Raw genomic sequence first — 18,430 nt, 5'->3', positions numbered from 1 at the left:
GATAAAATAAAAATTAAAACTGCCTTCGGAATGGCTCCCCCCTCCCCTGACTTGATGGGAGTGATGACTCAGCCCTCTGTTTTGTAACTGCAGAGGTTTAAAGTGGAGACCGGACCTTTGGCATTTCAGAAAATGTCGACTCCGCTTTCTTCTGCTTTCTCCCGGACCCCTCTGGGGCCTCCTGTCCTCCCCTCCCACTGAAAGCCTGCTGTGAAAGGAGAGATGAAGTGAAAAAGATGTACTGCTCTTTGCTTCCTTATGCTCAGCCCAAGTTTATCAAAAGCTGTGGAGTTTGCTAAAATAATCCAGGGCATTCGCCTGGAAAGGTTTTTTTTTTTTTTTTTTTTTTTTTTTGTTGTTGTTGTTGTTTCTCTTCACTTGTCCCAAAGAAGCAAAACAAGACAGGGGCTGCTCCTTGTCCTGTCTCATTCATTTTTGACACCCCTGTTTCTCCACACAGGCCCTGGGGCGGAGGGCGCAGGTGGGAATCAGAACAGAAATAACTCGCCAGGCGGCAAGAGGTTGGGATCAGGAGAAGCAGCAGAAACTCCTGCCCTGCGGACACAGCGGACATTACTGGGAAAGACACCGGAGACCCAGGAGTTCACCCAAGTCCTCTGCACTCCTCCAGCCCTCTCTCCTGGATCTGAGATGATTTCACTTAAAAACACAAGCCTTTGCTTAAAGGTAGATGAATATTCCTTTCAGTTTCTAAGACAGGGAGCCCACAGTCCTTGGCTCTAAGTCGGAGACTTTTTAGATGTCCTGAGTGCACAGGTTTAGGGACAGAGGGAGATTCTCACTTAATCTCTCTGGGTCCTTCCGGTCTCTCAGCCCAGTCCCATCACACTCTAAATCCCAGGGACCTGACTCTGCCTTCCAATAGTTATCAGATCCACCTGCTTTGCTCCCTTCTCTCCCAGCGCAGGTACTTGCTCTCCCAGAAAGTGCTGCAGGGGTGATGACCTGTTCCCCCTCCCCACCTGCTCAGTCCTGCAAAGCCTAGACTCTGCTCCCAGGCCCTTGGGACCCAGGACCTGCCTCAGGCCCCTGCCCTCGTGAGGAGGCCCAGCAGGCAGCAGGCAGCAGGCAGGTGCTGAGTGGGTGTGGAAGGTGTGGCCACTCGCACCTCTGTGTCCTGTGCTCAGCCCTGTGCTTGGGCATGGCGAGGCCTCAGCAGGTACTGTGCTGCACAGTGACACCAGAGGAATCCAGTAAAGGGACAGTGCCCAATGTTCCTGGCTGCTGGGGCCCACCCAGATCCTGGAGCAGAGCACGACCTGCAGGAAGCACAGGCTGGAGGACTGTGGCTGTTTCACCGGGAGCTTCCAGTGGCTCTCGCAGAACTCAATCAGCACAGTAAAGGGACAAATGAAGTTTCTAGTTTTTTTCTTTTAATAGCTCAGATATCAATTTTATAGCTCTGATGGACAAACACTTCCAGACACCTCCCGACACACTCCACACACCTCCCCACACACTCCCAGACGCCTCCCCACGCGCTCCCAGATGCCTTCCACAGACTCCCAGGCGCCTGGCCAGGGTCCCCGCTGCCTCCCCACGCTCCCAGACGCCCCTAGACGCCTCCCAGACAGATTGGGAGGTCTTTGGACTTCCATTTGCTGAGCTGGACTCAAGCCGGCTCGCCTGGAGGATATTCGCAGGGCACAGCCGCTGCCCGCGCCTGAGCAGTGCTGAGGAGATGCCAAGGTCAGGCGTCAGCTTTCAGAGAATGTAGCTGCGTCGGAGATGGAGACATGCAGAGCCACGTGCTGTGGAGAATCTAAGGAAGGCCGCTGGCGCGAGCAGAGGAGAAAGGCCCTGCGAGTTTTGAGGGGAACTCGCAGCCTCGCATCGCGGGCGGGAGTCCCGGGTGGAACCGCAGAGGGTGGAACCGCAGAGGCATCCCCGGCCGTGGGTTTTCTCCTCCAGCTGGAGATGTGGAGGGAGTGGAGCAGAGAGGAGCTGTGAGCCCAGCATTTCATGCGGGACGGGACGGGGGAGGAGAACCCGGGGAGGGGAGAGGATGGAGAACAAGAGGCTGCTGGGTGTCAGCCTCGTGTAGACGACAGGGCCCGTGGGGATGGCCACGCATGAATCTGGTCCTCACGGGGAGTGTCCGGCGCGATGGGAGGGACCTACAGCCGGTGATCCTCCCGTGGCATCGCTTCTAGAGTGGGGAGGAGGCGGCCAGTAGCTCCTGGTTTCTGGTGGGTCTCACCTATGCTGGAGCAGGTGTGGGAGGAAGCGCCTCCAGCAGGAGTGACACCCCATGCTGCCCAGGAAGGCGTCGCGCCTGTCGGGAGGGAAAGGACCCAGGATGTGGGTTGCGTGGGGATGTGAGTGAGTCAGTGGCAGCCCCCCACCCACTCCTTCTTCTGCTTTGATCAGATTCAGGATGGACTCAGCACCCCGCCGAAGGCGCTCCCACACCTCTGCCTATGGTTTTCATCATGTTGACCTTCAATTGCTATTTTTGATTGATAGGTATTCAGTGGGATTCAACATTAGTAAACGTTCTGACCCAAGTCCTGTTGTTCAATGGCGTCACCCCACGGCCTTTTTGACCCAGGTCTGCATCATTCTGTCTTTCCTGGAGTCACTCTTGGAGTGCTCTGTGTGACCCTGGCCTTCTGCAGAGTCTGCCCTTGGCTCATGGCTGGACAGACATTGGCTCTTTGCGTCTCTTGTGTTGTTCACCCCTCCAGCTGCTCTGCAGCAACAATGCCCCTTTTCATTCTAGAAGGTCGTCATTGTGCTTGCACTCGGGATGGAGTTCACATTCCCTTCTACCTGCCAGAGAAGCTCTGAGCTCCTGGAGAAATGTTCCTTTTCTTCTGATGAAAAATGACCGGGTGAACCCCTCCTGCCTCAGCATAATGTGGTCATCATCAGAGGTCGTGAGAAGAGCATAGAAATGCGTGTTTCTCATAATCTCCTGGATGCTAATCACTGCGTCAAAACCTCCTGTGAGCTGGTTTCTCCGCAGAATGGAGGAAATGCCCCTTCCTCTAACTACAGCTGTGCACATCCCCCTGGGGACAGACCCAAGGCGCCTTGAGACGCTGAAAGGCATTCTCTGTCTTCTGAGTGGAAGGACAGCCTGGGAAGTCCACGGAGACTCTGCTCTGAGTGAGCCAAGCTGGACATTTTCAGGCCCACCTAGCTGAACAGAGGGGATTCTGAGTCAAAGTTTTCTCCTCCTCGCATTTTGCCAGAAAATCTCAATTGCTAGTGAGGAATTCTTTTCCTTTCTTGCCCTAATGAAGTGAGTGACGAGACTGGCTATTTTGCATATTTGCAGGGAGTAAGCATTGTCTGGATTTTCACTGAGTTTACCTCAGCAACTTTTTAAAAACTGTACTCCAAAGAGAGCCAATGTGCCCTTCCTTTGATGTAGAAAACTGCTGTTTTAAAATTCTGCCATTCTGCATCACTCTGATTTTTCTGAATAATTAGACTCAAAACACTCTGGTTTATTCCCATCTCAAAGGTCCTAGAGCAGTGGATGCCGCCTTTGCTTCTGTTTGGTGCAGCCTGTTTGAGTGGCAGGCTCTTTCGCCCTCATTGTTGGCCAGTCCCCGCATTCTGGTGATGCTTTTCCCCTGCCTGTCAGCCCCCAGTCACATTTCCCATGGTGACTCTTTGAACCTCAGCCTTCATGTTTCAAGTCATGAATCCACTTTCTGTTTTCCTGTTTCAGTAGACCCCCCTCTGAGTTTACTGAGCACTTTGAGACCACTCCGTACCAGGGCACAGCCTCCTCATCTCCAAACGCGTGGGTTCCATCACATGTGGGCCTGATCGCACGTGGCAGCTGTCTCCCAGTTATTGCACACACATGTGTGTTTGGTTGGGTTGGCTTTAGGTTCATTAAAGGCAGTGCCCTTTCTTCATGTTTTATTTCTCTCCATCTGCAATGTGTTGTAGAGTGGGGGCACCTGCCGACTCAGGCCTTCAGAATGTAGCTCCTGAGTGCTTGCTGTGGGCCCCATTCCACCTGCTGGGTGAGTGGTGAACAAAGCTCACGGAGCTGCCTCCTCTGAGTGAAGGGAGGACACCAGGCACAACAGTGTAGAGTGTGGAGTCAGGAGCGTTTGGAGAAAAGCAAACAGGAAAGGGTATGGAGCACCCACTGGGGGCGTCTATGTAGAATTATTGGGCATGGCATCAAGGACAGGATGACATTTAGGGGACATATGAGGATATGAGGGGCAGGCAGTTTGGATGATGAGGGGAAGGGCATCCATGCAGAGGAATGGGTATGAAGGCCCTGTGGGAGGCACACACTCAGCATGGCCAGGGATTGGCAGGGGGACCCTGGGGCCGAGTCAGGGAATGGGGCAACCGGAGATGAGCTCAGATATGAACTGTCAGGTGGGGCATGGCACAGGCTTGTAATGAGGCCATGGTAGGATGCTGAAAGGACTTGGATGATGGAAGGACTTTGACAATGGAAGCCACTGGAGGGTTTTGAGCAGAAAAATGATTAGATTTGATCTTTCCAAAACATAACCCTGGTGCAAGGAGTTTAAACAATGAAGCTGGGGGACATGTTGCCAACAGGATGCTCATGTCTACCCAAATGCAGGTTCCAGGCTTCCAAAACAACCCTCAGCTTCAATGATTTACTGGATGGACTTGTGGAATTCCCTGAGAGCTGCTGTACACATTGTGACACTTTATCACAGGGCAAGGGTACAGATAAAATTAGCCAGGGCTGGAGCACACAGGGCGGCATCCAGGAGAAGCTCTGAGGCAGCACTTCCATCACGCTTGACCCGAGATGAGCTACTTCCTTGGCTTCCGTGTGTGTCAACCTGCGGGGCCTCTGCTGCTGCCTGGCCTGGAGCCCCCACTCAGTCATACCGTCACCATCCAGCAAGCCCAAAGCGCCCAGAAGGAGGCGCTGGAGCGCCCAGGAGCTGAGGACAAAAGTCAGACATTTTGGGGGCACGGGAAGATTTTTACTACACACCTGGCTACTGTGTGGATGAGAAACCATTGAGACTCAGAAATGCTGTCATCTTTGACCTGAATGTATTTTCTTATCCAGGGAAGGAACTGCAAACACAACTAATATTTCAGCTTCTCTTGGAGGAGGATGAATTCCTGTGAATTGATGATGTGTCTGATCTGCCTGTTCTAGTTAGAGAAACACTAAGGGAGACATTCGCGGGTCAAGCATGTCCTGGAGAATTGAGTTTAGCTCAGACCTTGGCAATATCATCTTGAGAAAAGAAAAGCTTTCTCTAATGCTGGCTCGCTTCTTTGTTCCTGGGGAAATATAAGTGACAGCCACCTGGTGGTCAGGAGGATGAACTGCCGCCGTGTCTCCATACCCTGTGTGTCCTAACACGGCTGGGAAGCCCACAGCAGATGCTCCGCAGGCCACTGGGGTGATGGGGGCACTAAACGCCCAGCAGGCTTCACATGCTGCCAAAGTCCAGGTGACCAGAGAGTACGTCCAGACACAAAGGCGGGACAAGCCGTTTCTCATTGTTACTGAGAAGCAGCTGTGAGTGAACGAAGCTTACAGAGAGATCTGAGAGCAGACGGGTACCCATGGCAGGCGGGGAGGCATTTATGAGAGTCCCCAGTGGGCACATATAAAGAAAAGTTAAGTAGAAAAATCACTGAGAACTCATAACTGGTCAATGGGTCCAGGTAGACAATGAGGGAGGGTTTGGAGGATGGTGAAAGGTCAAAGGGGCCCTGATGGAGTGGAGGGTTCAGAAGGAGGAGATGCTGCCATGTTCAGCCTCCAGGAGCCACCACAGGTCATGCGTAGACGCTGGGTTGACTTCTGCTGAGGAAGTTCACAAAATCTGCTTCCCCCAGAGAAGCAGGGATATGGAGCAGGCGTTAAAAAGCAGCCTGCACTCACCTTCGGAGGCCCTCAGAGGGACATCCTCTTCCCAGCCCCTTCCTTTCTCTCCCTCAGGTGCCTTTTCCTGCCTGGTATTGTGTTTGGAATGGAACTTTCACTAGTTGTTGAATGGTGAAGTTGCAAATGGTAGGTGGGTTCTGGCTCGCCGCACCCATCCCACTGGTGGAGATCTTGTGAGAAGGACTCCAGCAGCTTCCAGACACATGACTCTGTTGACTAAAGCAAAATGTTATGCACGCAAAATGCAAGAGATAACTAGACACACACTGGGTGGAATTACACAGCAGGTGGGAGACTTGGGAAAGATCCTTGTTTTCCCAAGAAGGAAACACTATCTCAACTGGGTGTGGTGACTCACGCCTGTAGTCCTAGCACTTTGGGAGGCCTAGGTGGGCAGATCACCTGAGGCCAAGAGTTTGAGACCAGCCTGGCTAACATGGTGAAACCCCCTCTCTACTAAAAATATGAAAATTAGCTGGGCCTGGTGGTCCCACTTACTCGGGAATCTGAGGCAGGAGAATCGCTTGAGCTGGGGAGGCAGAGGTTGCAGTGAGCCACGGTTGCGCCTGTGCACTTTAACCTGGGCGACAGTGTGAGATCCTGCCTCAAAATAAAAATAAAAAAGAGAAAAGAAAAGAGAGAGAGAGAAAGAAAGAAAAAGAAAACACAGTCTTCAAATCCCATAACCTGAGCACAAAAGACTCTTGGCTCACTGATTCGTCTGGCACCTCCTCCTCCCTGCACAGGGACAGACACTGACCGGGTGTGAGAGCAAGGCCCTGTGAAGACGAACCTTGGGGACCTCACTGGTATCCCTACTTGGAATTTTAAAGCAAAACCATGTTGCTGGAAGTGAAATCCTCTTCACATTTACGAGTTGTGAAGCTCCATTGGAGGAAACAATCCCTATGGGCCAGTGACCTCGTTTCATCCCAAGTTATCCTCTGATTTTACAACTGGTTCGTTTCTTGTATTTCCAGGATTTATAAATTGCAAGTTTGCTTGTGAAGTGGTGGAATCCATTTTTGAATTTGTTTCTTAACTATTGATAGGGCTAGTAAAATTCAAGTGATTGCATAAACCTTAGAAACTAAGGTTAGTTCAGTGAACATTCTTGGTGATATTTCAACAATCCTTGAAGGTTTAACGCGTCTGTGATATTACTCTGTGATTTCGTGTTATCACTGTGTTATGTGCATTCTATGCATGAAACTGTCCAGTAGCTGTTTTTGAGGACCTTGCTAATTATACAGCTGATGGTAGCATCAGTCATTTGTTCAATGTTAAATTATTTTGTACTTGCTAAACGGCTGACATATTATTTTCTCCCAGCAAACTACTTATAGGAAATTGTATGTGCCATGTTTTCTTCCAGCAGCCTTGAATGTGCCACTGCATACTTGCTTGGGTAACAGAGTGAGACCCTCTCTCAAAACAATAAAATGAAAAGGCTCAGGATGAAATAAAATGTTTCAAAACCCACAGCTACTCCCTATGCTTTTTCTATCCCAAGAGCTGTGCTTCAGGGATGTAATAAAATAAACATCAAAACTTTCTAAAGGCTGATTTTAAAATGTTTAATTAAATACTACTCAGAACCTTTTCATGGAGTATAACTCAAGTTGTTTTTCAGTGTTTGAAGAAGATCAGGTTCACATTGAAGTCAGCTAATTATTAATTATCAGCAAAGGCATAAAATACACCAGGTGGTAATTTACTTATTCTCTTAGCTTTACTTACATCTTTCACTTCACAAAGCCTTTCTGTATAAATTGGGCAAGTTTGTCCTCTTGGATTTTATCTTATAAACTATATTCGGAAATTAAACGTTAGGGACTTGGGGCATCAGTACTGGGTTTGTCCCCACCACTATGGAAATTTCCTGTGTGAAGCATCTTGGCTCGTTTTGTTCATGATGGGATACTCTGAGGACTCAAGGCTTTCTCAAGAAACCCTTCCACTCCACGCCATGTTCCCACGGTGTTTGGTGAAGCAGCCAAGCTGCAGTCAGGCCTCCCCACTTCTGCCTGCCTCTGAACCTCACGCTGCTACAGGGCAGACCCTGTGGCTTGGACCTTTGCATGTTCTTAGCATTTATTGTAGCACAAAGAGGCAGCTATAAGTCTCAAGTTTAGGGAAAAAACTCAGATTAATATAGTCTTGGTTAAAACATTTAATTTTTACTTCCTTACCATAGCTGCCAAATTATTTACTCATGCATTCATTCTTTCATTCAAAATATTTATTCAGCAGAATGTGTGCATTGCTCTCCCTACCGAGACACAGAAACTGAGAAAACAAGCACAATTCCTGCGCCAACAGAGCCTTCATCCCAGAGGGAGAAGAGAGACGAGAGTCTCTGTTACAAAGAGAGGTCATTGAAAATTGGACTAAAGGACATATGAGAGAGAATCGGAATGGTTCATGCCTTCAACAAATATTCACGTGTTCCTTCCATGTGGCAGGCACTACCAGATGCTGGGCACCCAACAATGAAGATGCCAGAGGCCCTGCTGCCCTGGGGCCCTGACCAGTGAGGAGCACAGCAGCAGACCACTTAGACATGGTGGCCAGGGAAGGTGTCTGTGATGAGATACCACTTGAGCTGAGACCCAAAGAGTAGAGTTGGACATGTGAGAGAAGTTGTGAGAAGAACATTTCAGAAAAAAAGGAAGAGTGGGAATCCAGGGTTTGTGGTGGAGCAGACCTCAGGCTGAGGTGTGGTAAGGTAAGAGGGAGTGTGGTGTGAGATGAGCTTGGAGAATAACCGTAAATTTTTAAAATGGAAGCTGTTAAGTAGTTTTAAACAGGGAGGGTGAAATGATCTGATACTTGTTTGTTTCATTTTGCTTTTTTAAACAGTAAAATATACTAATATTTGGTGCACATTCTGTAGCTTGATAAAGTTTTGCAAATGTAGTTACCATAGATACAGCGGTTCAAGGTACAAAGTATTACCAATTCCCGAGAAGCCTGCTTCCTGGCCTGTCTTAGTAATAGTCTACCTACTTCCCATGAGAGAAACCATTATTCTGATTCTTACGGTAATAGATTTGTTTTGCCTACTTTTACTTATTATAAATGTAACAATACCATAGTTAGTATCTTGTGACTTATTTTATTCACCATTATGTCTGTGAGAGTCTTCTATGTTGTTACATGAAGCAGGTCTTTCTTCTTTTTTATTATTGTGCAATACATTCTATTTACACATCGAACTGATTTGTCTAAGGATGTTGGATATTTGAGTAGTTTCCAGTCATAGGCTGTCATGAATAGTTTCTGTGAACATGCTTGCATGTGTGTTGATGAATATGTATTTATATTATTTGGGGTGCATATCTAGAAGTGAAATTGCCAAGGCATGGGTTATGATCTGTATAGTTTTCGTAAATACTGCAAAACATTTTCCTAGGATCAACTTACATTCCCAGGAGTAGAGTATGCAAGTTTCAGCTGCATCCCATCCTTATGAACAACTGATATTGTTAGTTTTCAGGTATTTTAAAAGAAATTTTAGCCATCTGGAATTGGTTTGCTGCAGCATCACATTATGGGGCCTAACTGGTTGTTGCTACTATGTGGAAACATATACTTTTGTGCCCTAGAATATAGAAATACATGATTTGTATACTTTGGTGTTGTTAATTCATCTCTATTACCTACACATATATTGATGATGATTTTATTGCTTATATTTTATTTTAGTTTAATTTTGTATTGGTTTAAGATATAAGATATTGGTTTGTTTGTATTGGTTCTTAAGATATAAGCTTAGATCCTTGATTTTTCAGCCTTCCATTTTTTTAATGCATTCATTTAAGGTTAGAAATTTTCCTCTACGTGCAGTTCTAACTGTGCACCACCTGTGTTGAGATGTCGTGTTTTCCTTAGTTATTCTAATTTTGATTTGCGTTATAAGATTCTACTATTGTTACTTTATTATAAAATATCTGATAATTTTTCAGTTTTCTTTCTGTTTTCAATTTTGAGTTTAATTCCACTGCGGTCCGAGAACATTCTGTACTCCGTGTGCATGTGAAAGGAATGTGGGCTCTGAAGTTTTTAGGGATAGGTTTCTACACATGCCAATTAGGTCAAGTTTGTTATGCAAATTGTTCAAATGATTACTGACAGAGGTATCTTAAAATATCCTACTGTGGTTTAAGGATTCTTTTTTACTTTGTTTATTTCTGATAATTCTTGCTTCAGGTATTTTGAGTTATTTTATTGGGTGTATAAAAATTTAGGATTGGTATATCTTTGTACTGAATTGAACCTTTTTAATATTTATGAAACATCTTTATCTCTAATGATATGTTTGCCTTAAAGTTTATCAAATATTAATATAGGTGCATAAGCTTTCTTTTAGCTAGTATCTGCATGGGATATCTTTTATCCATCTCTTAATTTTCAAATATTCTTTGTTTTGATTTTAAGCTGCATCTTTTGTAAACAGCATATATTAAGTTTTTCTTTCTTATTAATCTGAAAATTTTCACCTTGTAATCAGATGACTCATTCTAATTGCATATAAAACAATTTGTTTTAATTATTCCTCCTTTGTCTCTTTCTTTCAAATTAATCAATCATTCTAATTGTGTATAAAACAATTTGTTTTAATTATTCCTCCTTTCTCTCTTTCAAATTAATCAAGTGTCTTTAATTATTCAACTTACCCAGTATTAGCTGGATGATTATATATATTTTTAGTTATTCTTTAGGTAGTTACTCTAGACATCGCAATATGCATCCTTAAGTACTGTTACCATACCTAGGACTATGCAAAATCTTAGCACATTAACTTCATCCACTACTCCCAGCATCTTTTGTGCAATTGTTTACATATATTTTAATGCTACATATATTTCAAACTCTGAATAATAATATTATTTTTGTTTGAATATTAATTTAGAATTACCAACATGTTTAACCCTTCTAGTGCTTTTTATTTCTCTATAATTTTTTTCCTCCTTTTCAGATGATTTTCTTTCATGCTAGGAAATCCCTTTGTGTTTTTCTCTTAATGTATATCTGTTGGTGATAAATTCTATCAGCTTTTATTTTTCATAAAGCCTTTTTTAAGGACATTTTTATGGGATGTGGAATTCTAGATTGGCAGTTGTTTTCATTTAGCTCTTTCAACATTCTTTCCATTTTCTTCTGTCTGCCATGGTTTCCCTCAGAAACATCAGCTGTCAGTCTTATTATAGTTGCCTTGAAGATAATATGTCTTTTTTTCTGGCTGCCTGCTTTTAAGATTTTCTCTTCATCTTTGGGTTTCAGTGGCTTTCTTATGATGTAACTTGGTGAGGCTTTCTTCCTACCTGCCCTGCTTGAGATCTTTTGAGCCTTAATCTGTGGTTTCATGCCTTTTGTTGTTGTTGTTTTAGGGGAAATCTCAGCCAGTGTCTCTTGTCTAATTATGCTTCTAATGCTTTCATATTCATATTTTCTCTCTCTTTTCCCACTCCCCCATTTCACCCTCCCTCCCTTCCTCCTCTGTTTCTGGAATCAACTTATACAAATGTTTAATTTTTCATATTTCTGCAAATGTCCTTTTGCCTTTTAAAAATTTTATATTTTTTTCTCTTGATGCTAGACAGAATCTTTTCCAATGATTGATCTTCCAGTACTCCACTTTTTTTTTGCTGTGTCTGACTGCTATTAAACCCACCCACTGATGTTAAATTTTAGCTACTCGATTTTTAAATTAGAATAATTATCTATTGCAGTTCTTTAATCAAATTCTCTATATTTTCTTGGATATACTAATTAAACTTTTATTAAAGTCCCCAGCTAAGGTTACTTGTAGGTCTATTTGTATTATCAGGCTTTTCTTCTTGGTTTTCAGTTGTTTCAGTCCTGCTTTTTGGCATGGCTGGTAGTTTTTAATTGAATGGTTGACATTAGTGTGACTAGTATGGACATCCTGGCATTTTTCATCTTTATCTATGAAAGATGTAATTTTCTTCTTGCAAATAGATAGAATATTGGCAAGTCATTTTGATCCAGTTTTATCCAGTTTTAGATTTTGCAAGCACTGGGCTATTTGCAAGCACTGGGCTATTATTTCTGGGGCATAGTTCTTTTGGAAACTCAACTGAAACCCCAAGGTGTTTGGCAAGTCCTCTCCTCTTTGTCAAACTTTGAACTCTAACTTTTGTTTCTCTAGCACCGCACAACAGCTTCTGCTTTATCCTTCCAGTTCCTGTTCCATGCTGGTTTCTAGAAGTCTCTCATGACAGCTTAGAACCCAACAAATGCCCCAGGGAAAAAGTAGACCCAGAATTTTGGGCATAAACCTCTGCATTTCTCTTTTCCCACTCAAGTCCTGACCTCCTTTTTATCCTTAAACTTTAACTTGGATCCTCCCAAACCAGCCAGAGTACCAAAGCCTCTGGCCACTACTTTCTGTTTGGACTCTTTTCTCTAGGTTTCAATTTATAAATGTCTTGAGGGGAAAAGCAAAAGCAAAAAGTGATGCTCACCTGAGTCCACTTCTCTTCTTTTGTGGCTTTTGGTCCTTCAGTTCCTACCTACCTTGACGGCCCTTGGGTGCCCTCAAAAACTAGCCTTATATTGTCATTATTTCTGTGTATGCATCCTCTTTGGCTTTTAGAGTTGTTCATGGCTGAAGGTTGGAGAATTAAGCTGATGTTTTGATAAAAGCTATTACTTTGTGGCCAAAAGTAGAAGTGTCCTAATTGACATTTGTTAACATGCTCTAACTATGCTGTAGAAAATACAGGGTCTTGCTCTGTTACCCAGGCTGGAATGCATTGGTGCAATCAGGGCTCACTGCAGCATCTACCTCCCAGGCTCAAGTGACCCTCCCATCTCAGCCACCATGAGTAGATGGGACCACAGATACACACCACCACGTTTGGCTAATAAAAAAAAATTCTTTTATAGAAGCAGGGTGTTACTATGTTGCTCAGGCTGGTCCTGAACCCCTGATCTCAAGCCATCCTCCCACTTTGCCCTCTGAAAGTGCTGGAATTAGAGGCATGAGCCAAGCCTTCTTTGGCACAATGGTCTCCTATAGGACTCTGGAATACTTATTTCCTTTCTTTGCATGGTTGTTGTGAAGCTCTAAATAGATAATCATAGGAAAGTGCTTTGTAAACCACAATATGCCATATGTTTAATACATAACCTGGGGCTGGAAATCACCTTGGATCATGAAAAGTCAAAGCCCATCTTAAAACATAGAACTCAAGTGCATAATGCCATGTGGTCTAGTTTTGACTTCATGATTTAACCTTGTCCAGTACCATTTATGTTTGGTTAGCAGCCTGGCCCACATTTGGAGAATTCAAAATTCCTAAAAGGAAGAAGATTCTTACAATTGTTAGTGGGGTGGAGCTTTACCGCTTTCTCCCTTGTCTAAAATGCGATTGCAGTGCTTCTCTCCATGGTCGGCTGGTGCACCTGCTCAGCTGCTCAGTGTGAGAAATGCAGGCCCAGGAGACCATATGAGCCAGCAGAGACCCTGTGAAAATTCGTCCCCAGGCTGCATTCCACACCGGGGTGATGGCTCATCCTGCTTGCATCACTCACCTTTGCATCTGGCTCTTTGCCCCATTTGACTCCATCTCACAGCTTCTGCTCCCCAAGACCCAGTGGACCATGCAGCCTGTGCTGTTTGCCTGGTCCCAGCTTTACTCTCCTTAGGAACATTGACGTTTGACATTTGCCAAAAGACTTTGTGCCTACCTTTCTGAATCGGCTGGTGGGTGCTGCATGTGTTGGCCCTCACCTTTGAGAGGTTCTCCCTGGTCATCTGTGTAACAGAGATGAGCTCTGAAATGGCGTGTGCTTTGCATTTTAGGCCAATGTGTTCCTAGAGACATCTTCGTGGGAGTCTCATAAAATCAGTCCCAGGTTATGGTCTGGTTGGAGGTGAGATCCACGTCTGACAGCAAGTGAGAAGGAATCTCATCATCAGGGGTTCTGCATTGTGGACACCCCTCTCCCACAGAACAGCCTCCGTGCACGTGATGGAGAGTAACCCAGCAACCACAAAGGGACAAGACTGGACCATTGCAGAGAAGCCCTCTCGCCCGAAGTGGGGGGAGGAGTAGACCAAATGTGTGGGCAACTGGGGTTCTGTGTGCCCCAGGACACTGGTCTCTTAGGAGGTGCCAATAGAATTGAGCATTGTTCAGTGCAGATTATCATGATCAAATGCTGAGAAATCTCAGAGCAAACAGACTCATGCATTTTTATGGTGGTTACTGAACCAGCATCTTCTGCACATATTGGTCATGGGTCAGTTGTTTTCATGGAATGTCTTAATAACACTCAGAACCAGCTTACATGAAACATACTGGACAATCACTGCCCCGACCTAAGCACTGGTTCTGATCCAAATGTCAAGCCTTTGACAACGTAGTCTGTGCCCATTTATCCTAAGACTGGCTGTGGTTTCAGACTCTGTCATACAAAAAAAGTTCTATTTTCCCCACTTGTGTAGAAAGCCTGTCTTATATAATGATGTAAGGGTCCCCCTGTCCTTTTAAGTTGTGAGACTCCCCATTTGACTACACAATAGTCCTCATGGAATGCTGCATGGCAACTGGTCAGGAGTACACACTGAGGACTCCAGGTGGTTCCTCATCTACGGGAAGAGCTCACACCGGGGACTCCAGGCGGCTCCTCATCTATGGGAAGAGCTCACACCGGGGACTCCAGGTGGTTCCTCGTCTGTGGGAAGAGCTCACACCGGGAACTCCAGGGGGTTCCTCATCTATGGGAAGAGCTCACACCAGGGACTCCAGGCGGCTCCTCGTCTGTGGGAAGAGCTCACACCGGGGACTCCAGGGGGTTCCTCATCTATGGGAAGAGCTCACACCGGGGACTCCAGGCGGCTCCTCGTCTGTGGGAAGAGCTCACACCGGGAACTCCAGGCAGCTCCTCGTCTATGGGAAGAGCTCACACCGGGGACTCCAGGGGATTCCTCATCTATGGGAAGAGCTCACACCGGGGACTCCAGGTGGTTCCTCGTCTGTGGGAAGAGCTCACACCGGGAACTCCAGGGGTTCCTCATCTATGGGAAGAGCTCACACCGGGGACTCCAGGCGGCTCCTCGTCTGTGGGAAGAGCTCACACCGGGGACTCCAGGGGGTTCCTCATCTATGGGAAGAGCTCACACCGGGGACTCCAGGGGGTTCCTCATCTATGGGAAGAGCTCACACCGGGGACTCCAGGGGGTTCCTCATCTATGGGAAGAGCTCACACCGGGGACTCCAGGGGGTTCCTCATCTATGGGAAGAGCTCACACCGGGGACTCCAGGCGGCTCCTCATCTATGGGAAGAGCTCACACCGGGCGATCTATCGGAACAACTCACACCGGGGGCTCCAGGCGGCTCCTCATCTATGGGAAGAGCTCACACTGGGGACTCCAAGTGGTTCCTCCTCTGTGGGAAGGACACATGCTAGAGACTCCAGGGGGTTCCTTCTCTATGGAAGGGCACACAGCAGGGAACTCAAGCAGCTCTTCATCTGTGGGAAGAGCTCACACCAGAACAACCTTCCAGCATGAGACTAACTTCCCTGTTGTATCTAACAATGTGGAGGCTCTTGGGGAGTGGGATCACCACACAAGGCAGGGACTAGGGCAGGGAGGCTCAGCAAAGCTCCCCTCGGCTTTGCCGTGGCTGGCAGGGCAGCACCGCTGGTGTGGACGGCCAGACGAGGTGGGGTCCTCAAGCCCCTGGAGAATGCGTTTCTGCATTCCGTGAGGGTCACCTCCCCACTCTGATGAACCCGCCACAGCCTTCAGGGGCTTCCATGCACAGGAACCTTGCTGGCACCAGCTTTCCTGCTCCTGAGCCCAACCAGTACTCTCAAAGCTGAGTCTTCACTGGGACCAGGAATCAGAGCCAGAGTCACGAGGAAGCTGAGTCAGATATCTGCTTCCAGGTTCCCAGCAGCTTAGAAAGGCACTTTTCAGGCTTCTCTTATCTGGGTCTGTTGGGTCCAAGGATCATAATAACAAGTCTCATTCCTGGAAATCCACGTCTGAAGCTTGGTCATGTATCCAGCAACTTTGTCATTTATTATGTTTTCTGTAACTGGGCATTCATCCTTTGATTTATTTGACCACAGAGTATTTTTCCAGCACACTTTCTACTGCTTGCCCCTCTTAAGCCCAGGAATTCAGGTGTTTTCACAAACTGCTTTGAATTAGAGGTAATCATTTGTTTCCCTCCAGTCATTTGGGGCTTCTACGAGATAATGCCTTCATCAGTATCTCCAGACCTCTTTGAATATCTCCCCCAACCCTAGTTGAAAAAAAGTAAACAACAACAGAAGAACTTCCATGATCATCTTGCCTTCTCTTGCACAAAATTTAGAATCAGTTCCTTTTCAAGGGGCCCTTTTTGATAATTTGAGAATAACTGGGGAGACTGAATCCTGGGCACTGGGGAGGCACAGAATGTAATGAAGATGAACAGAGGGATGGAGACATTTACGGACACATCCAGAAAAAGCAGAAAACCTCCCCATTTTAAAGAGTCAGGCTTTTCGGTCAACATTTGTGATTTTACTTAAGATACATTTACCCTGTTCTAAAGACGGGGTTTATTCATCCAGTCTTTCCTCTTCTTGATTTTGAGCTACCACATTCTGTTTACTGACTTTGATGTACCATGACTTAGCCGGTCCTTAAAACATTTGATTTAATTATAAGTTTGCCCAGTCTCTAGAATCCTGCATTTATTTTCTTTATTGAACTTTAGCTTAAACATCTGGAAATTAGTGACTAAGTCTGTGAGTCCAGATAATTTTCCTTGCTGGGGTCGTATAAGCATCGTCAGTCTGAAAGAAGCAGCGCCAGCCTCCATCCATGGGACACACAAGCCCAGGAGGCCTCTCAGGTCAGACAGCGCCTCACGTAGTTAATAGACAGCAGGCCAGTGCAGACACTAAATACCTTTCATAGTGCATTTGCTAGAGAGGGTGGACAGGCAGAGAGGGAAGGACAGGACAGGGCCCCAGGGAACGTCTAGCCAGGCAGCTGTCATGCAATTGTCAGGCAGCCTCTTTAGGAATGGTAGGTGGTCACGGCTGGTGCCAGGGAGTGAATATTTCCCAACAAACAGGGAACGTCTTGAGCTTGTGGGCAACAACTTCCCAATGAGAACTTAAAATGTGTCCAGGCATGTGCAGAAAGGGGTGAAATGGTGAAGTCTGACCAGTATATGACCTTCCTCTGCGGGAGCTAGACCAGTAAGGGAAAATTTCCCTAAGAAAACATACACATAACTTCAGCTACCAAATGATGCATGTGACCCCTCCCAGATACTGGCAAGTAACTGAGCATGTGGGGATCAGCCAACAGCCCACCCAAGGGAAAAGACAAGGGGAAGAGACCAGGAAAAAAACAGGAAATAGCAAATCTATAAGAGCCCCAAGCCAAAGATTGTGGGACCCTTTCGAGTGCCCGCTTGGTCCTGCCAAGTGTACTTTCTTTTACTTCTGTAAACTTTCACTTCTGCCTTAAATCTACCGTCTCTTGGCTGAATTCTTTCTTCCAAGAAGATAAGAATAGAGGACCATGGACCCCACCTGGGCTCGCTGCTGATAACATATTGACTTCTGCTCTTTATTTTATGATTGTCTCTTTTTTTCCAGTTTAATTTGTTATTTCTTTTTTAGCTTCTTGATGTGGAAGGGTAGATAATTATTTTTCAACTTTTTCTACCTCCTGTGTGTGTGTGTATACATCTATAGGTATTATAAAATATGTATAAATTTCTCTCTTGCACTGTTTAGCTACAACCCACAAGTTTTGATTATTTTTTCAACAACTTTATTTACATAAAAGTGATATACAGTAAACTGCAATCATTCTGATACAAACACTTAGCAAATTAAGAATAGAAGACAACAACTATTAAAGTTTTAGCCCATTCTTTTACCAGGTTATTAGTTTATATTAAAGGACAAATAGTATATAATTCTACTTGTATGAGGTTGTTAGAGTAGTTAAAATCATAGAGACAGAGAGTGTAATGGTGGGTGCCAGGGGCTGGGTCTGAAGGTTAGGGAGTTAGTGTTTAATGGGGACAAGGTATCGGTTTTATAGGATGAAAAGAGGTCTGGATATAAATGGTGGTGATGGCTGCACAGCAATATGAATGTACTTAATGCCACTGAACTGTGCACTCAAAAATGGTTAAGATGGCAGATTTTACTTTATGTGTATTTTACCATAATAAATAATTGGAAAACAATAGAGAGGTGAAGTACTGATACATGACACAACATGGATGCACCTCAAAAGCGATGTGGGAAGTGAAACAAGCCAGACACACAGAAACACATCTGATCTGACCACATTTCTATGAAATATCCCACATAGGCAAATCCGTAGAGACAGGAAGCAGATTTGTGTCTGCCAGGGGCGAGGAATGAGGAGTTAGTACTTAATGACCACAGAGTTTCCTTCAGGGTGACAAAAATGCTTGAGAACGAGTGAGAGCTGAGGCCGCACCACACTGTGAGTGTCCTAAACGCACTTAGTTGTA

General features: G+C 45.6%; 1 long non-coding RNA gene across 2 annotated transcripts in view; it reads left to right on the top strand.

Moving 5' to 3' along the window:
- Window positions 1-464: 464 nt before the first annotated feature.
- The window catches only part of LOC126952472 (uncharacterized), a 32,933-nt gene continuing 14,967 nt past the window's right edge, over window positions 465-18,430 (top strand). Inside the window, exons 1-2 of one of the 2 annotated variants that reach the window (XR_007724901.1) lie at window positions 465-687; window positions 8,356-8,618. This is a non-coding gene — a long non-coding RNA (uncharacterized LOC126952472). Of the gene's footprint in view, window positions 688-8,140; window positions 8,619-18,430 lie in introns of both variants that reach the window. The other variant, XR_007724900.1, reaches the window with a different exon arrangement.

This window comes from Macaca thibetana, chromosome 4 (genome assembly GCF_024542745.1).
Source record: "Macaca thibetana thibetana isolate TM-01 chromosome 4, ASM2454274v1, whole genome shotgun sequence".
Taxonomy (NCBI): Eukaryota; Metazoa; Chordata; class Mammalia; order Primates; family Cercopithecidae; genus Macaca; species Macaca thibetana.
This window is presented reverse-complemented; position numbering and strand designations above follow the sequence as displayed.